At 38.5% G+C, this 16281-nt stretch overlaps 1 protein-coding gene across 4 annotated transcripts in view; it reads left to right on the forward strand.

Annotated features, from left to right (window-relative positions):
* The window catches only part of LOC140683684 (uncharacterized), a 545997-nt gene that overhangs the window by 511125 nt on the left and 18591 nt on the right, over positions 1-16281 (forward strand). The gene's annotated exons all lie outside the window — the stretch shown is intronic.

Raw genomic sequence — 16281 nt, forward strand, 5'->3', positions numbered from 1 at the left:
GTTAAAGTCCTACCAATAAGCTGATTTGAAGACTGTTACACAGACCTTGTATAAGGCCTTCTGCCTCAGCAGACTCTTATCCTTTATAAAAAAGGTGTGTAATTCTGGATTTCACACATGCAATTAGATAGTGCTTGGCAAACTATACCATATTTCTATCAGGAAGCAAACATTAAGTACATGTTACACAATATTTCATTTATGGCATGATATAGATGCAATAGAGAAAAAATTTAATTAGCTGGTATAAAAAGTGAAAAAGGGCAGTTGCAATGTAACAGCACATCAGGAGATTTCAGTAGGGTTTGTAAATATTTTTTATATCTAATCATAAGGACATACTTATCTGCTGAGGGCCATGGATCGCGACATTGCATCTTTCAGAGCATGGAAAGTGAGGGATGGGCTAGAACATGGAGCCATGCTCCAAATAAAATCACAAACACTGAGGTATGGGAGTCATACATTCCTTGGGCAAGAGGCTGTGAAGATGGGTAAGTCCAGCCAACATGCCTGCAAAGCATCAAAAGTAAGTACAAAGGTCTGATGTTGGGCCAGGTCAGCAGCACCCAAAACCACACATGTACAAAGGCACAGGAGGCTCTGCACACACAATACACTGTGGAAGTCAGGGCAGGGCTGCCATTAACACTCAGCCAAAGAAAAGATACACAATTGATGAATAAGTCTTACATTTTGGTTTGCATTGCAAGATTATTTGCTTTGCTGTGGTACCAGCCAGCAGACCACATAGGATTGTTCAGCCTGGATAGTCACAAAAAGAAGTATCCTGTATAAAATAGACCATCTCCAAGTACTAGTTCTGATGAATGTCTGTTGATTTAATTATGATTTAATTACATGTTCTGACATTTACCTGATATTCTGAGGTTCCCCATTCAAGGAATTTTTTTCATTACAATGACTAAATTAATTTGATAATGTGCAAACAAAGTACTTCATTTGTAATTATGTGAGTGGGAAACTTTGTTATTTCACTTGAGCCATTAATGCTTCTCCATATGATCCTGCTCCTACTATTGATTTTTTTAGTACATTTTGTACTGAGCCATCTGAAGAAAACAAATTAAAGCAGAGGATTTATGAGAAAGCCACACAAAATCGCAAAGATGATATTGTCCTCACTGAAATCAGGTGGTATTCAAAAAAAAAAAGAGGTGAGGAACGCAAAAAAAAAAAAAAAGAGAGAGCACAAGCTATATTCTGGAAAAAAATTAATTACTAAAATCTTACAAGCCTCAGGGGAGACATATGCCTGTAATCAAATTCTGGGAAACAAGCCCCTGTAAACTCTCGCATTTCAACTTCCAACTCACTACCATTTCATGTTCATTTTGTGATAAAATGTGACTCTTATAAAACAAACAAATAAACAAACAAAAATCATTTACAAAATTTCCACTTTTCCATGCAACTGAAAAATCTCCCAAGTTCAAAACAGAGCAGCTAGCTGCCTTCCAAACTCTTCAGAAATGAGGTAATGACTTTGCAATTTCATTCCTTTGGTTGGAGCAAAGAATAGAAGCTGGGAAAAGAGAGTCTTAAAAAGTGTACTCTTTATCCCTTCCCCGTTGGTTGCCTTCTGCAGCTTTCAGCCCCAGGAATGCAAGGGATGATGTAGTGCAGCCGGTATGTACGGAAGCACTTGCAAACCCATTGTACTTAATGAGACTTGGAAACCAGTCAGGACCAGGCCACTTCTTCTTGTGATGCTTTTCATCAAGACCACAAAGAGGGACAGAAGAGAGGCGTGAAATGTTCCATAGTTTTAGTAAATATTTAGGACAGGATTTTTCAAAACTAGCCAGCTGATTTCCAAACATCCTCAGCTCCCAGGAAGCTCCTGATGAAGATCCCATTCCTTTCAAGTATTGTCTGCACTCTGTTTCAGATCTCAGCTTAGAGGACACTGCTACTGCAACACCGGACCAGCAATCAAGCAGTCAAGGAGGAGATGCAGAACAAAACTATTTTCCATATAAAAGGAGAGTTACTGGAAGAGTGTGCTATTTTGAAGGGTTTGGATGTTATTTTCTGTTTTACACTCAGCTCTCTGTTCTTGTCAATTCTACAAACATTTTAATATTCCTGACTTCACAGTTCCTCACAGTGTAAACTCTAACACTACCAACAGAATATGTAGCCTTAGATTACATCAAAAGCCTCTTGTTTGAAGGAAAACGGGTCAGGAGTGTTGTGTCCAGACCTTGCAGAAGTGTGAAGTGGTCTGAGCCAAGTCCAAGGTGAAACAGATGTAGCCAAGATTTATGACAAGTACATAAGCTGCCCAAACAATTGTCATCCAGCATTGACCCAAAGCATATCTCCAAGGTCCACCAAAGAGATAATTCAGGCTTCGGGTGTGCTGCATTTCATTTAGTAAAGGACACATTCATACCTCTGTGTATGTGGATGTGTTTGTAAATATCTGCATCTATAATTTATGAAGCCACCTATTTGAGATTCTAGTCATTTATCAAGATGCTTTTGAGACTTGATTCCCTATTTTGCAGACCAAATGTTAACATTTGATTGAATTTATTAACTCAATTAAATAAGAAGTGTTCCACATTAGAAAGCATAATGTCGGAATTAATTCCCCAAAAATGTGGTGATGCTTTAACTAATATCCTGTGACCTCCTGATACTCTCCAACACTGTCCTGATGATCTCAGTATAAATAATCACATCAGAGGTTTCCCAGGGATCTCTCTCCAGAGGATATCAGATGTCTCCAGAGGGGCATGTGTGCATCCCCCTTTTTGGCCAGAACCACAGAATGCACCCCCCGCCTTTTCCTAGTCTCTCTTTCCTCCATCCTTCATAGTCATTCACAGTCATTCACAGAAGAACAAGGTGCCAAATGTAGCTGGAGTGATCTTCAGGAAAATATTCCCTTTGCTGACTTGATCCCAAACAGAAGCAGGATGTGGATATTAGAATATTTGACCAGGTACAGGGCCACAAAAAGAGTAAGTACCTAGGGATAGAAATCCAACCACACACATACAATCTGAAAATACTTCCTTGTTATTAGTGATCCAGAAAAAAAATATTTTTGCTAACTTATAGCAATCAAGGTGTCTGTTTTTTTGTCAATATTTGCCTGGTGCAGATCAATTCTGCACCATCACCAAAAAAGCAACAGCAACAAACATGAGGCCATATGTGGACAGACTGCCTCAGAATCCAATCAAGGCAGTACAGCCCATTACTGACATCTCACCACCTCACTGTCTGCTCGGCTCCTTACCTATTAATTTGAAGTCAATTGGAAGCGGGACCTCCGTCACCAAGCTGATCAAATCACCTCCCTCCCCAGCTCTTCTTGTAATTAGGCTGCTCTAATTCTGAAAGAACAGGAAATAAGCTCGTTAAAGGCAGTGCATGTAACAGATTTTCTCATAACCACTGCAACTTGCAATCTGGCATGAAACCAAAGGCAACTTTTGCTGTGCAAGAAGAAAGAATCAGCAACCTATTCTCAGACTAGCAAAAAGTTCTTGAACTCACTCACACTGGGGAGTGATAAAAGTCTGAACACCATGCTAGTACAACAAACTGTTCCCCCCAATTCAATCACTGAATAACACATGAAAATGTTCATAGAGGAGCAGAGAATATGAGGAATCTTTATTCTGTGCCTAGAAAAGAAGATGAAACATGCAGACTCTGAACTTTAACCTTAATATAACCTCACTAAGCTAAAGAAGGCAATTACAAAGGTGACAGAGAACAGGACACAACCATAACAGAGCTCCACAGGTATCCGATGCATTCTAATCTCAAACATCTTAATTCCCATTTTGCATTATAAGTCCCAGAAATTCTTCTGGTCAGGAGTTGAAACACCTTTGGTGGAAAGAGCTATCCCTACTGTCCTTTGGAAAGGTCATGTCTCTCCTCCCTGAGCCATTCAGGCACCATGCTGGACAGGGGATATCTGTCAGGTGCACATAACTCTACAACACACTCTTCAGCCCAAACACATTAACTATCCACTGAAGAATGATAAAACAGAGACATGCTGTAGGAAAGTTTTTTTGTATAATCTTAAGGATTCACAAAGGCCTGGCTATATTCTCATTTCTTTCCTTGTTCTGTTATTCCACAGACATCTGATAAAGAGTAAAAATATTTTATTAAAACTGTTTTCTTATTTTAAAATTCTTATGGAATTGTCACCCCAAAAAAGTATTCTTTAACTCTTAATTTGAGATTATTGTTAATACCAGGTTTGCAATTTCTCATAAAAGGACTGCATGCTTTGTTGATTCTTCCACCACTCAAGATGAAAGTAAAAATTTCATATTCCACTGCACATTTTAACAGCAATGATTCTTACAATATATATACATACTCTTATATAAATTGTATATATTTATATTATATATACTATATACATAAATCAGTATTCTTATAATAATTTCTGTATTTTATCTCACATAATCCGCCTGCCTGATACAGCTTTTTTGCACTTATGCTCTACTTATGTACTACTTCTACTCAGACAGAAGGAAACAAATATATGGACTATTGTCTTTTAATATTAAAAAAATCCTAAAAATTGATAGTTAATTCTCTCCCAAAAAGTCCTACTTGATTTTCACCACTGTCTGTGTGGGTGATTTGGAGATGTTTAAGGGGAGCCACTGATCTGTTGCAGAATGAGTCCCAAACATAGCTAATGTGTTAACTGGCTGTCATGAGAGAAACACAAGAGAAGCACACATCAGGTTTAGTGTGTATGTCCCTGTTTAGTTTAGGCCTAGCATACAGGATAGCACTTAACCTGATTAGACTATATTTGCATGACAGATACTAACAATGCTTAAGACATCTTTCTATTGTCATGACTATGTTCTGACCGAGTCTCTGACAGAATTGTCTCTTTTGTTGAAGAATGCTCTCAACATTGCACAAATAAAATAGATCCTTCTGACACAACCCACTAAGTCTTTCATCTTCCTTTCTTATTAAGCTTTCATTTTTTTCCTAGTCACCAACAGTGACTAAAAGTATCATTGACTTTTTAACTTTCCCCTGTTTTCTTGGAGAACTATTTACTGACTTTCATTCCTAGTGAAAAAAAACCTCTCATTTAACAAATGCATCATATTCTATAGTCAAATCACTACCAACTCTTTCTACTTTTATCATTTGGTTTAATTCAGAAAATTTCATGCTTCACATAAATCACTTTTTTTTTTTTTTTTTACTCAAAAGTATTCCTTATTGAATAAACTAGAGTCACTTCAGTCAACAAAAATAAAGTAAAAAGATTCTAGCCCTCCTTTGGTAGTTTACATTATTTATCCACTTGTAAAGTGGTGTGATTCTGATGCAAATGAAATACATTTTAACTTACATTTTCTCTTCTAACTTACTCCAAAAGGCTAGAAATGTTCCTATTTGTGTAAGTGAACTTTCAATTACTGTAATCCCACAAGAACTGTACATATGTATATATATATGCCCATGTTCATTCAGAGCTCTAGCAAAATTGAACCCATTAGTCAGTGCTTCACTTTTTTCTTGTTGGCACTGCCATTCAGGTGCTTTGATAAAACTAGCATATCAAGCTCTTTTGGGATGACAATTCAGAAATGTTCACTCTCAGCTTTTAGCTTGGATCCAGGCTGGAAATATGACACATTGCAAATCACACTGAGCCAGATTTATAGCACAATGTAATAGATGATTCACCAATACTTTTACTTGTGCCAGACTGAGACACAGACCCTAAATCAGCAATCAGTGACAGGTTTGGTACTGCATTGTCTATCTTAAAAAAAAAAAAACAAAAAATGGAAACAAAACAAAACATTTCCTCAGGATATTAATGTGGTTGTGGAGATGCAGCAGTACCATGATATCAATACTAACATGGAAACCTTAATTTCCATATTTATGTAAATTATCTATTGTAGCTTCTGTTAACACATGAAGTTTCCTTGAGCTCCTACATGCAGTCTGAAATACAGACAAAAGATATCAAATCCTACCTTATTTTATTTTTGAAGATCAAAGAAAATGGTATTTTCCATGCAAAAACTGGAACTGCTAAACTGTAAACTGGATAAAAGTCAGGGTACTCAGTGATTCACATTTTAAGCAATTGTGTGTGTGCCATTCATATGTTCTGAATATGTTTTGAGATACACACTGGAAGTGTGTCTCTGTGTGCATGTGTGTGTGTGTGTGTGTGTGTGCTGTCATAACCTATCTGCCCAAGCATGGACTGTCTTGAAAGATTAAGTGCACCTATTTTGAACTGGAGGCTGCATGCCATAATTTTTAGCTAACCCGTTTCCTTCTTAGTGAAAACAGAAATAAAAATATATTGTGCACACTTCATTGCTAGAACCTTTGACCTCAGCTGCCTGTCTAGCTGAGACTGTGATGAATGCTTTGTGTCTCTTCATTTTTAATTGCTCATAAATTGTTATCCCATGAAACACAAAACTAGCCTTGTCCTCATTTTTAGTAGGGGTTGGAGGTCAGCCTAACAGTAATACAATTAAGGAGTGTCTTTGTGTGGGGGTGTGGGAGTGAAGAGGGCAGGAGGGTTACAGAAGGTTGTGGTAGTGAAAGATGTATTCCTTTCCAAGGCAATACAAAGCAAATTCCACACATTCAAACAAAAGTCTTTAATGTTCAACAGTGTTGAGAAAAGCTTCTGGGAGGGGATTTAGAAGGGCAATAAAGTACACATCATCTTCTACATCTGTATAATCATTATTAAACATACATGTACACATGGTTGTGTATGATAGCACTGATCTTCTCTTTGCAATGGCAGACTTAATCCTGAGGGTCAAATTTTACCCAGGCATGCATGTTCTGATTTGCTGATTTCAGAAAATATAATAGGCTACCTTTGACTCTTCTGTAAAATAATCTAAACCACATCTGTGGAGATAACTCTGCAGAGTTACTCTCCTCTACCTAATCGTCTTGTGGTTGTCACACACTTCCTTCCTGTTCTTGAAAAGCTGGACTACTCTTAATTCAAATAATATACAGTATGCCACAACACAAAAACACCTTCCACTTTCAAAATGCCTGGTAATAAATAAAAAACTCTTAGCTCAGTGAGATAAGGGATCTTGCGGTGCCCAGCACAGGCATTATGGATCCTACGTTTGATTTTGGTTGAATTAATATGAAAATAAAGCGAGCTTTCTGAATTTTCTTTTACCTCACACCACACATAATTCTGTTTAACAAAAGACATTGATCTTTTGGTAATTGAGTATGTCTTCAGATTCCTACAGATAAAACCATTCTGGTAATACTGGGTTCTTGTTGAGGTTACTATAGGCATTTTGTTCCAAAACCCATAACATTCCTTGTTTTCCTATTTAGGTCTAAGAAAATGTGGTATCTGTTGCTAAGCCACCAAGTTCTCAGCAACCTGTCATAGAGCTCAGAAACAGTCTTCTCCAGTCCTTTATATAGGCTAACTCCAACAGCTGTTTATAAAACACTAATAATATAGCATTCACCCAGGGGTGAATTCTTTCTGGAGGACAGAAAATTCAACCACTTAGTCATAGCATAATGGCTGCTACCCGCTCACATAGATTCCAGCAATCCAGGCAGCAGAAAGTTTTAGTATGTAACACACTGCTGATTTTGGCAGCCTAATTATCTGCACCTCCTCACCTGTATGCTCACCAGTGACCTGCTATCACACTTTCACAAAACATCCCACCGTTTCATCAGATATTGCATAGAAAGAGATGCAACAAGTTACTATGGGAGGCTCCTAGAGTCACAAGATAAAAATGTGAACTGGATTTCCAGGATATTCAGTTTTGCCTCAGAACTAAGTCTGGGTTGTTTTGTTTTTGGTTTTTTTTATATACTGAAAAGTATTTATTTTTCAGTCACTAATATTTTATCATTTTACTTCATAGAATATTAATTACTTTCTCATGAACACTAATGCAGTGCTATTAGGAAAGAGAACAGAAGCTATTGCAGAATATTGTTCTCCCTCTAATGAGGGATTCCTTCTTGCTTTAGCTGTGCTAGTAGTTAAAATTACAAATGGTCCCACTAAGACTAAATTATATTTCAGGTCTTCTGTAAAATGAATTCTCACATTAGCAGATGAAAAACATATTACTATGTCTAGGATTTGGGGTGGAAAAATATGTATTTCTCTGATACATGGGGTCTATCACATTATGCTGTAATGTCTATCATGACTTTTGTAAGGCTTATCCTTTTACTTAAAAAATCCATTCCTTAAGTCTGATGATCTATGAGATTCGTAGCTTTCTTGCTCAAAATGTAAAGCCATGGTAACATCCCTTGGCACCCAATATCAGTTGTGCCCCACGAAGTTCTTCTTCCATGAGAAGCTAGACAGCTTGCATTTTAAAACTGAGAAAAGCACTGCATTGGTTTCCTTCACATCACATTCTGTGGAATTGCCAAGACTGATCCCTCAGTATCTTCAGAAATGCCCATTCTTCCTCATTCTTTATGTATATATGTATTTTCAGAAATTCTCTCAGGACTTCCTACCCAAGATTTAAGTATATCTTTGTCCTAGATGTTTTGGTCAGGCATAAGCTGAAGCTCAAGTTGCAAACACAGATAGGCCTTAACATTTACACAACCCTTCTATAGACTTAATCAGAAAAAGCCTAGTATCAGCCAGATAAAAAAATCAGGGTGTATCTTTCTGATATTTTCTCTATTCAAATTTATCACAGCACAAATGAGAAATTTTGGTGCTCTTATTGAATCACAACATTGCCTTATAGCATTCACAATGAAAATGGCAGACCAGTTATTTTGTCTTAATAAATTCTAATATTTCATTCTACTAACAGAGAAGGTTTCTTTCAACATTGTGTAGAAAACCTCTCTAAAAATTCAGTAGGGTCAGGTCAGGTGGATGTTGCTGCCAACATCAGCTGCTCTGCAGGAGTTTGCATCAGCAGGCAATCTGAGTAATAGGAATTCAATGGGTTCTCCCTTCTAATTTTTCTAAGAAAATGGTGATTTTGAGTAACTTTACTACTTAAGATACTTTTTCCCCATACCTTTCCATGTTGTTCGGTTAAAGTAAATGTTCAGAATGGAGACTGAATCCTTGCTATATTTGTACTGGATAATAAAGGGCTATATGGTGTTTTGAGACCAACTGTGAAAAGTGACCTGACATTAAAATCAGATTGAAAGCAAGCTATGTCCTAGAGATGATGTGGCCTGTGACTGGTTTTCCCAATGCTGCTGATAAAAAAGTCCATCACCTTTTTGCCCTTGTGAGTCCCCTACGAGGGAGGGGTAAGGGACATAGCAGCAAAGTCAGTCTGATACCTCAGTAGAGGTAGGGGATGGAGATCAAGGATACAAGGATTATTGATGTGCAAGAAACCACAGAAGCACTGGAGAATGGTCATGCAGGGATTACAGCTTCTGCCTCTGAAAAGAGAGCAGGATTGTTAACCCAACTGAAGTGCATCTACATTAATGCACATAGCATAAGCAACAAAAAGGAGGAAGTGGATGCCATGCTGCAGCAGGAAAACTGGGACATAGTAGCCATCACAGAGACTTGGTGAGACAAGTCACAAAACTGAAGTGCTACAGTGGATGGCTATAAATTCTTCCGAAGGCATAGGCAAGGAGGCAGAGGCCGCGGGGCAGCCCTGTGTGTTAGGAACTGTCTTGACTGTCTGGAGTTTAATGATGGTGGCAGTAAGGTTGAGTGTTTATGGGTAAGCATCAGAGGGAACTTGTCAGTGCTAGGGTAACCATTGCATGATTTCTGGGGTCTTTTCCAATCTCACTGAGTCTATGAAAGGTCAGCATGATAGGGTGATCCCTGATGGCAGCACTCTGCCAAGTATCACCGAGAGAAGGAAGGTAAAAGTCTGTGTCTCCCTCAAGCAAAATAAATTGAACTAAAAAAAAAAAAACAGTTCTAGGTGAGTTCTTGAAAGAAATATTCCAGGTATGCAACTCCCAGGTATGTTAATAAAGCAGCTGTTTGGCCAAACAATATTCCTGATGTGTCTATTCCTTTGGCACTGGGAAGCCAAGCATTTTCTTGTTTTTCAAAATACCACCTTTTAAAAAAAAAGTCATCACCTTATGACAATGAGCCTACTTCTGTATATCATAATTAATTTCCTTTTTAAATATATTTGAGCCTCTCATTTGCAGAAACTCATGCCTAGAAATAGTGCATCATGTGTTTTTAAAATGATTTAGCATTCACTATATATTACAAAGGTCTTGCATTTATGAGTTATTTTTCTTTAGGGCCATGGATTTTAAATGGGAAGTTTCTCAAAGGAGAAAATTAATTTGAAGCTTCGGGAAGTCAGTGTCAGGGGAAAGCTAACAACTCTGTCTTCTCCAGCATGTGGCAACTTCTGAAGAGAACACTCCTGGACAAAAGTTGTCCCCTTTGAGGCAGCAAATTAACTCTTTCAGAACAGAGAACTCAGCCAGAAGTGTTGTTTAAAAAGCAGGTTATGCTTGGTTAGGATGCCCATTTTACAGTCCTAGTGTCAGAGAACCAGAGTAGTCAGAATTCCAGGGCACCTGCCTCTGCTTTGTGACAGAAGTATGCTGCTGCCTTGTATTTTCTTGATGGTCTCAGGACAAGAACCAGGAGAGCAGTGAAAGCTGTTAAATGTAGTTCATAATGCAGCCATATCTTTGGCCTCAGCTCCAGCAAGCCCAGATGGGAAATAAGGGTCGTTTAGAAACAGAGCACTTCCCACAAACTAGAGAGAGAGAGATGTAAAACGTACTCACCTACTCATAATTTTCTTCCTCTGAAGTGGATACTGGGTCCTCTGTGACCCATTAGAGCTGGATTATTCTTCCACACTAAACAAAGAAGCTATCTGATTTTTTTTGCAAGCTTCTCAAACTACTGCCAACTGCCCAAAATGGGAAGAAAAACTGCAAATCCTAATGAATAAACATTTTGCAAGATTAGCCATCTCCAAGCAGGAGATGTTCACTTTTATCTATTTAATTTATCAAACAAAAAATGGAAATGAAGATGGTAAAGCAAGATACCAAAATGATGGAATCGAAGGATTTCTCCCTTAGCTCTCAGTAGGAGTGTTTTCTAAGGGACAAAAGGATGATTAGAGGCATGATGCAAATGAGACAGTGTTCTGGGTGGGGTTTCTCCACATCCACTGTAGAAAAGGAAAATTCCAAGCAGGAAAATACATTTTAGCTTGTTCCCTTGTGGGTGTCTGGTGCTCGGTGATGCATCACAGGTGGGACATATCAAACAGTAAAACAAATCTTCACAAGCATAAGAGACATTTAAGATATCAGGAAAATTGAACCCAGAGGAAAGAAGATCTTTATTTGAGAGTGGATGTGTGTTTTATTATGTTGGGTTCTTTTATTTTTCTTTACTGCCTTTCCACAGCATGGATAGAAAGCTTTCTTTAAAAATGAACAAACAAATTCTCTAAATACTGCAGAATTTTGTGCCTACAGGTTATGGTTGGTTTAAGCACTACATAAGGGAAAGCATAAAAGAGCAGGTATGCACACAAGAAAAGAAGCACTGACCTGCTGTAGCCTTTTCCTTGGCAGCTGCCCAGATAAAAGCTGGTCTTTAGTAAACAACCTCATGGACTAAAAAACTTCTGAATTTATACATCAAAAAATAAATATTAGATGTGTCTGTTTGCCACCCCTTCTTAAAGTTACCCACATAATCTTAAAATTATATCTGATGCACTTCAGTGATTAATTTTTGCATAAACAGAATCCTTTGTGAGCAGAATTTTTAAGTTCCAACCACTTACATTCCATCTTAAGTGCTAATGTGTATAAATAACTGATCTTCTGGAAATACTCAAGAGCACAGGAAAGGAAAGAAAGTTCAAATGACAACTTAAGCATGCTAATATGAACTGAAAATTAGTCAGAGAAGATGCACACTATCATTGGAGGTGGAGAATAGCCTCACATGTACCAGCTCTCCTAAAAGGCAGTAAATAAAGCAATAATTCAGTGTGACAAGAAGAAATTTTAATAATAGAAGTTTTTATAAAAAGATTTCTGTTTTTAAGGCACCACTAACAGGATTTTCAGAACTCTATGTAACACCATGATACTTGTGCTTGAATCCTGCATATTCAAGATATGGAAGACAGAAACTTCTTTTGTTTTCAAATTTAAAATTATGAGAAAAATGGATAAAATCTAGAAGTAAACACATCTATTGCCACTCAGGACTTTTAAATGTTCTGAGTGACTACAAAAAAAATCATGTGAAAGACTGCTAGTTACTTCTACCACATGACAAGGAAACCAGTAGACAATTGTCCATGGGATTCACTTTATCTGATCACAACTACAGGTTACGTGATGAGTCGTACAGCTGAGTCCGGAGCCCATGGGCAGGAGGATAAGAACTTCCAGAGAGCAAGTCATTCCACACCTAATACTTCCTCTATGACTGGATTCAGTATCAGGAGGTACTTGGCCATTTTCAGGAGCTGCACAGGGGTCTTAGACACTAATCTGCACCACCTCCTTGCCTCCAGATGACTATAGTTTGGCAAACTGAGCTTTAACAGTAATGGGTAACTTGTGTTTTCATTCAAATCACACAATCATATTAATCTGATTTCTATTTTGAGCTCATTAGAATAGAAACTATACCAAGGCCTGAGAAAGAACTCAGCACTCAGTATTTATTTACTAACATTCACTATCCCAAAACCAATTTTTCTTTTCTTCATACTAGATTATAATTGAAAACTTTCACTTCTGGCTTTCCTATGAACAGCAATCAAATGCAGAGTAAAAATATTGCAGTAAATAACACTACCCTGTTAAGTATTAGAAAGATGAAGAAATTTCAGTTCTTGATGATGACTTGATGACTAGAGCCTTTTTATTCAAATTCCTCTGACAATACTCTATGTAGTCATGCTGGTCCAAATACGGAGGTGTGTTTCCCCATTTCAACATCTATGTATTTGGTGTAAGAGCAAATGATCAAGGAATTCCCAAGGAAAACAACAGAAAAACAAATGCACTAGTTGTAGAATGCTTCCTTGGGTGTAGAAATGGTTCCAGTGTTTAGTAGAGCAGTCAGGTACTTGGGCTCTCTAAAATTAGCTGGCAAAATTGCAGAGTGACAGCAGCTGAAAAGTCTGGTCATCACATACACAGATCTTCTACAATGAAGTATGATGAACATCAACCAGTGATCTTGCTGTCTTCTGACATGAAAAGGGCTTTGATCAAGACTAGAAATAGGCAACAGTGCAAAGCACCCGAGGCACTTCTAGCAAAGCCAGCAAATTGACATAGAGCTCTTTCGTTATACAACAGCAGAGTTTCAGGATGAAATATCTGTCTAGGTAAAAGTCTTCTGCACTGAAAAATGGTAAAAATCTCTTTTTCCCACCAAGAATATTAAAAATGTACTAAGTGAGCAAGTTAATGTCCTTGTTCGAGGAGAGGAGAGGAGAGGAGAGGAGAGGAGAGGAGAGGAGAGGAGAGGAGAGGAGAGGAGAGGAGAGGAGAGGAGAGGAGAGGAGAGGAGAGGAGAGGAGAGGAGAGGAGAGGAGAGGAGAGGAGAGGAGAGGAGAGGAGAGGAGAGGAGAGGAGAGGAGAGGAGAGGAGAGGAGAGGAGAGGAGAGGAGAGGAGAGGAGAGGAGAGGAGAGGAGAGGAGAGGAGAGGAGAGGAGAGGAGAGGAGAGGAGAGGAGAGGAGAGGAGAGGAGAGGAGAGGAGAGGAGAGGAGAGGAGAGGAGAGGAGAGGAGAGGAGAGGAGAGGAGAGGAGAGGAGAGGAGAGGAGAGGAGAGGAGAGAGATCAGCAGGGTATGTGGAAAGGCTCAATTCTTAGCACCTGACAGGAATTTCAAGGATATACGCAGACTTGGAAATGCTTCAGAGAAAAGCTGTGGCTCAGTGACAGAGGTGGAACATATAAATCTTTTTCTTCCACAAAAATAATATATTTTTATAAAATAAGAATAATTTCTTATTTCATGATCACATTCTAGTGAATCATCATTCATTTATTATTTTCTCTTACCCTTCCAAAATACCCATCTCTGTAAAGACATTGCAAAGTGCACAGCACATTCAAGAAAGCATAAAGGGACCTTAATATGACAAATTTGTGAGCACATATGTCCTCCTAGCAGAGGGAAAGCAAGTATTTCAGTGAGATGTTAGACTTTTTTTGTTGCTATTTATTTGCTTGAACAATAAATTATCCTTAGCCACTTGCCAAAAAACCTTTTGGGTACTGTGTTGTTTCTATACCAGCAAGACAGCCTGCATGGAATTTATTGAAAATGAGATCTGTCTCTGAAAGACAGCCCCTCGTTTGCTTACACTGTCCTGCTCCACAGTTGTAAAGTTTGTGTTGTTGCTATGTCTGTAACATTGCTGCTGCCTCAGCCTGAGAGCTGCTCCTTGATAAGACAGGGAATTCCATTAAAAAAAATAAAATAAAAAGGTATATTTATAGAAGCAAGGCTGACAAGGGGAGGGGGAGGGTATGGAGTGAAGTGGAGAACAGGGAACAAGCACTCATGCTTGAAACCCCTTGCTTGTGCAATAATGAGCTTGAAAGCCTTGCTGAAGTGGTTTTACAGCTGTGCAACAAAATGGTGCGCTCTCCTCCCTTAATACTGACATTTTAATGTAGGATCACAGCTATTCAGATTGTCCATTGGAGCTGGCAGGCTGATGGTGTGAGCAACTACGCACTCTCATCAATGTCGCTTGGATGAAAGCTGCTGTCAGGCTCAATAAAATGGCAGGCTAGGCCAATCTGGCACACATGAAAGGAAACTGGAAGAAAGGCTTAATTGCACCTCCAGCAGATTCCAGTTATTCTGCTGGTCTGTTAACAACACGCAGCCTGGCATGCCAGTCCTGTCCAGTCCGCTGTGCTGCGCTGGTAGGAAAAAACTCCTTGAAGGTATGGCACAAATGTGCTCTGGGTTAGACCACCATAACCCAAGCCAAAGAGGTCACAAGCCTTCTCAGCTGACTTGGCAGCAGCTGCTGCATCCAGCAAAACACTGAGAAGAGAAAAAGTATCCCTAAAAAAAGGGTTGAGTTGATTAATTCTTGAGGGACCAGACCAGGATCCACCAGAACTGGGAAGGCGCCAAGATGGGCTAGGCACTCCTCTGAGATATCTCAGGGAAGATCCAGCTGGAAGAGCACACATTAAAGAGAGACATTAAGCCAAAGGAGGGGGAGTAGAAGCATGACTGCTGAAACTGAATACTGCGACATTCACTCTGAGCAGAGTGCTGGGTGGCAGCAAGGATGGACAAACTAGGCATTTGTATCTTTCATCTGATGGTAGGAGATTGAGGAAGAACAAGAGACTGAGTTTTATTAATTTTCTAATTTGTGTTAAGTGGTCACGGTGATCATGACCTATTGTTGGAATGTTTGCAAAAAAAATGTTTTCTACTCATGGGTGTAAGGCGACAAGAAAGAAAAATACTGGATACAAATATCTTTCCTAAAGATAGGGAGCAACAAGCCCTTGAAGTCATATTTTTCCTCTTAAACGGGACTGAGATAATGGGAAGTAATGACACTCCCTTTGCTAGCATCACAATGTGAAACTATGGAAAGAAATTCTCTAATTTATAAAATATAAAAATAAAAAAAAGAGGCTTCATTCTTGCAAGATGAGGCAGAATTACTCTTTTTTGTAGATCAACACCAGGTGGCCACAGGGTAAAATATTTAGTCCATCCATTCAGTCTGTGTATGAGGATTACATGATTTCTTAGTATTTTTATTTCTTGCTATTTTTTAAATTTTACTTGCAGGCATGTTCAAGGACCTCATATAACAGATCCAAGACTGCAATTTTATTACTTTTTGAAGCATGATAAAAAGGAATTACATTGAACAAATATTAACATTTTCTATAGAGCTATTCTTTTGTAGCACAGTCTAGAATTACTCAAGAATATTATGTACTGTGATACGCTGAGGAAAAAGAATATATCCCTGTCTTGTGATAAATCCAATTTCAGTTGCACAAACCCTGACATTTCTAACTCTGATTGGATCACAACCTCACTGTCACCTATACTTTGTGTTCTTTTACTATCTGAGAATGAATGGATCTTCTTACTGTTAGGCACCCAGTACCTACACAACCAGTAGGAGAGACACTTTGGTCATCAGTATTGAAATTACCCCTATTTTTGGAACCTCTGCAAAGGAAATTTGAGTAAATGAACTTAGTAGCTC

The sequence above is a fragment of the Taeniopygia guttata genome, chromosome 3 (assembly GCF_048771995.1).
Source record: "Taeniopygia guttata chromosome 3, bTaeGut7.mat, whole genome shotgun sequence".
Lineage (NCBI taxonomy): Eukaryota > Metazoa > Chordata > Aves > Passeriformes > Estrildidae > Taeniopygia > Taeniopygia guttata.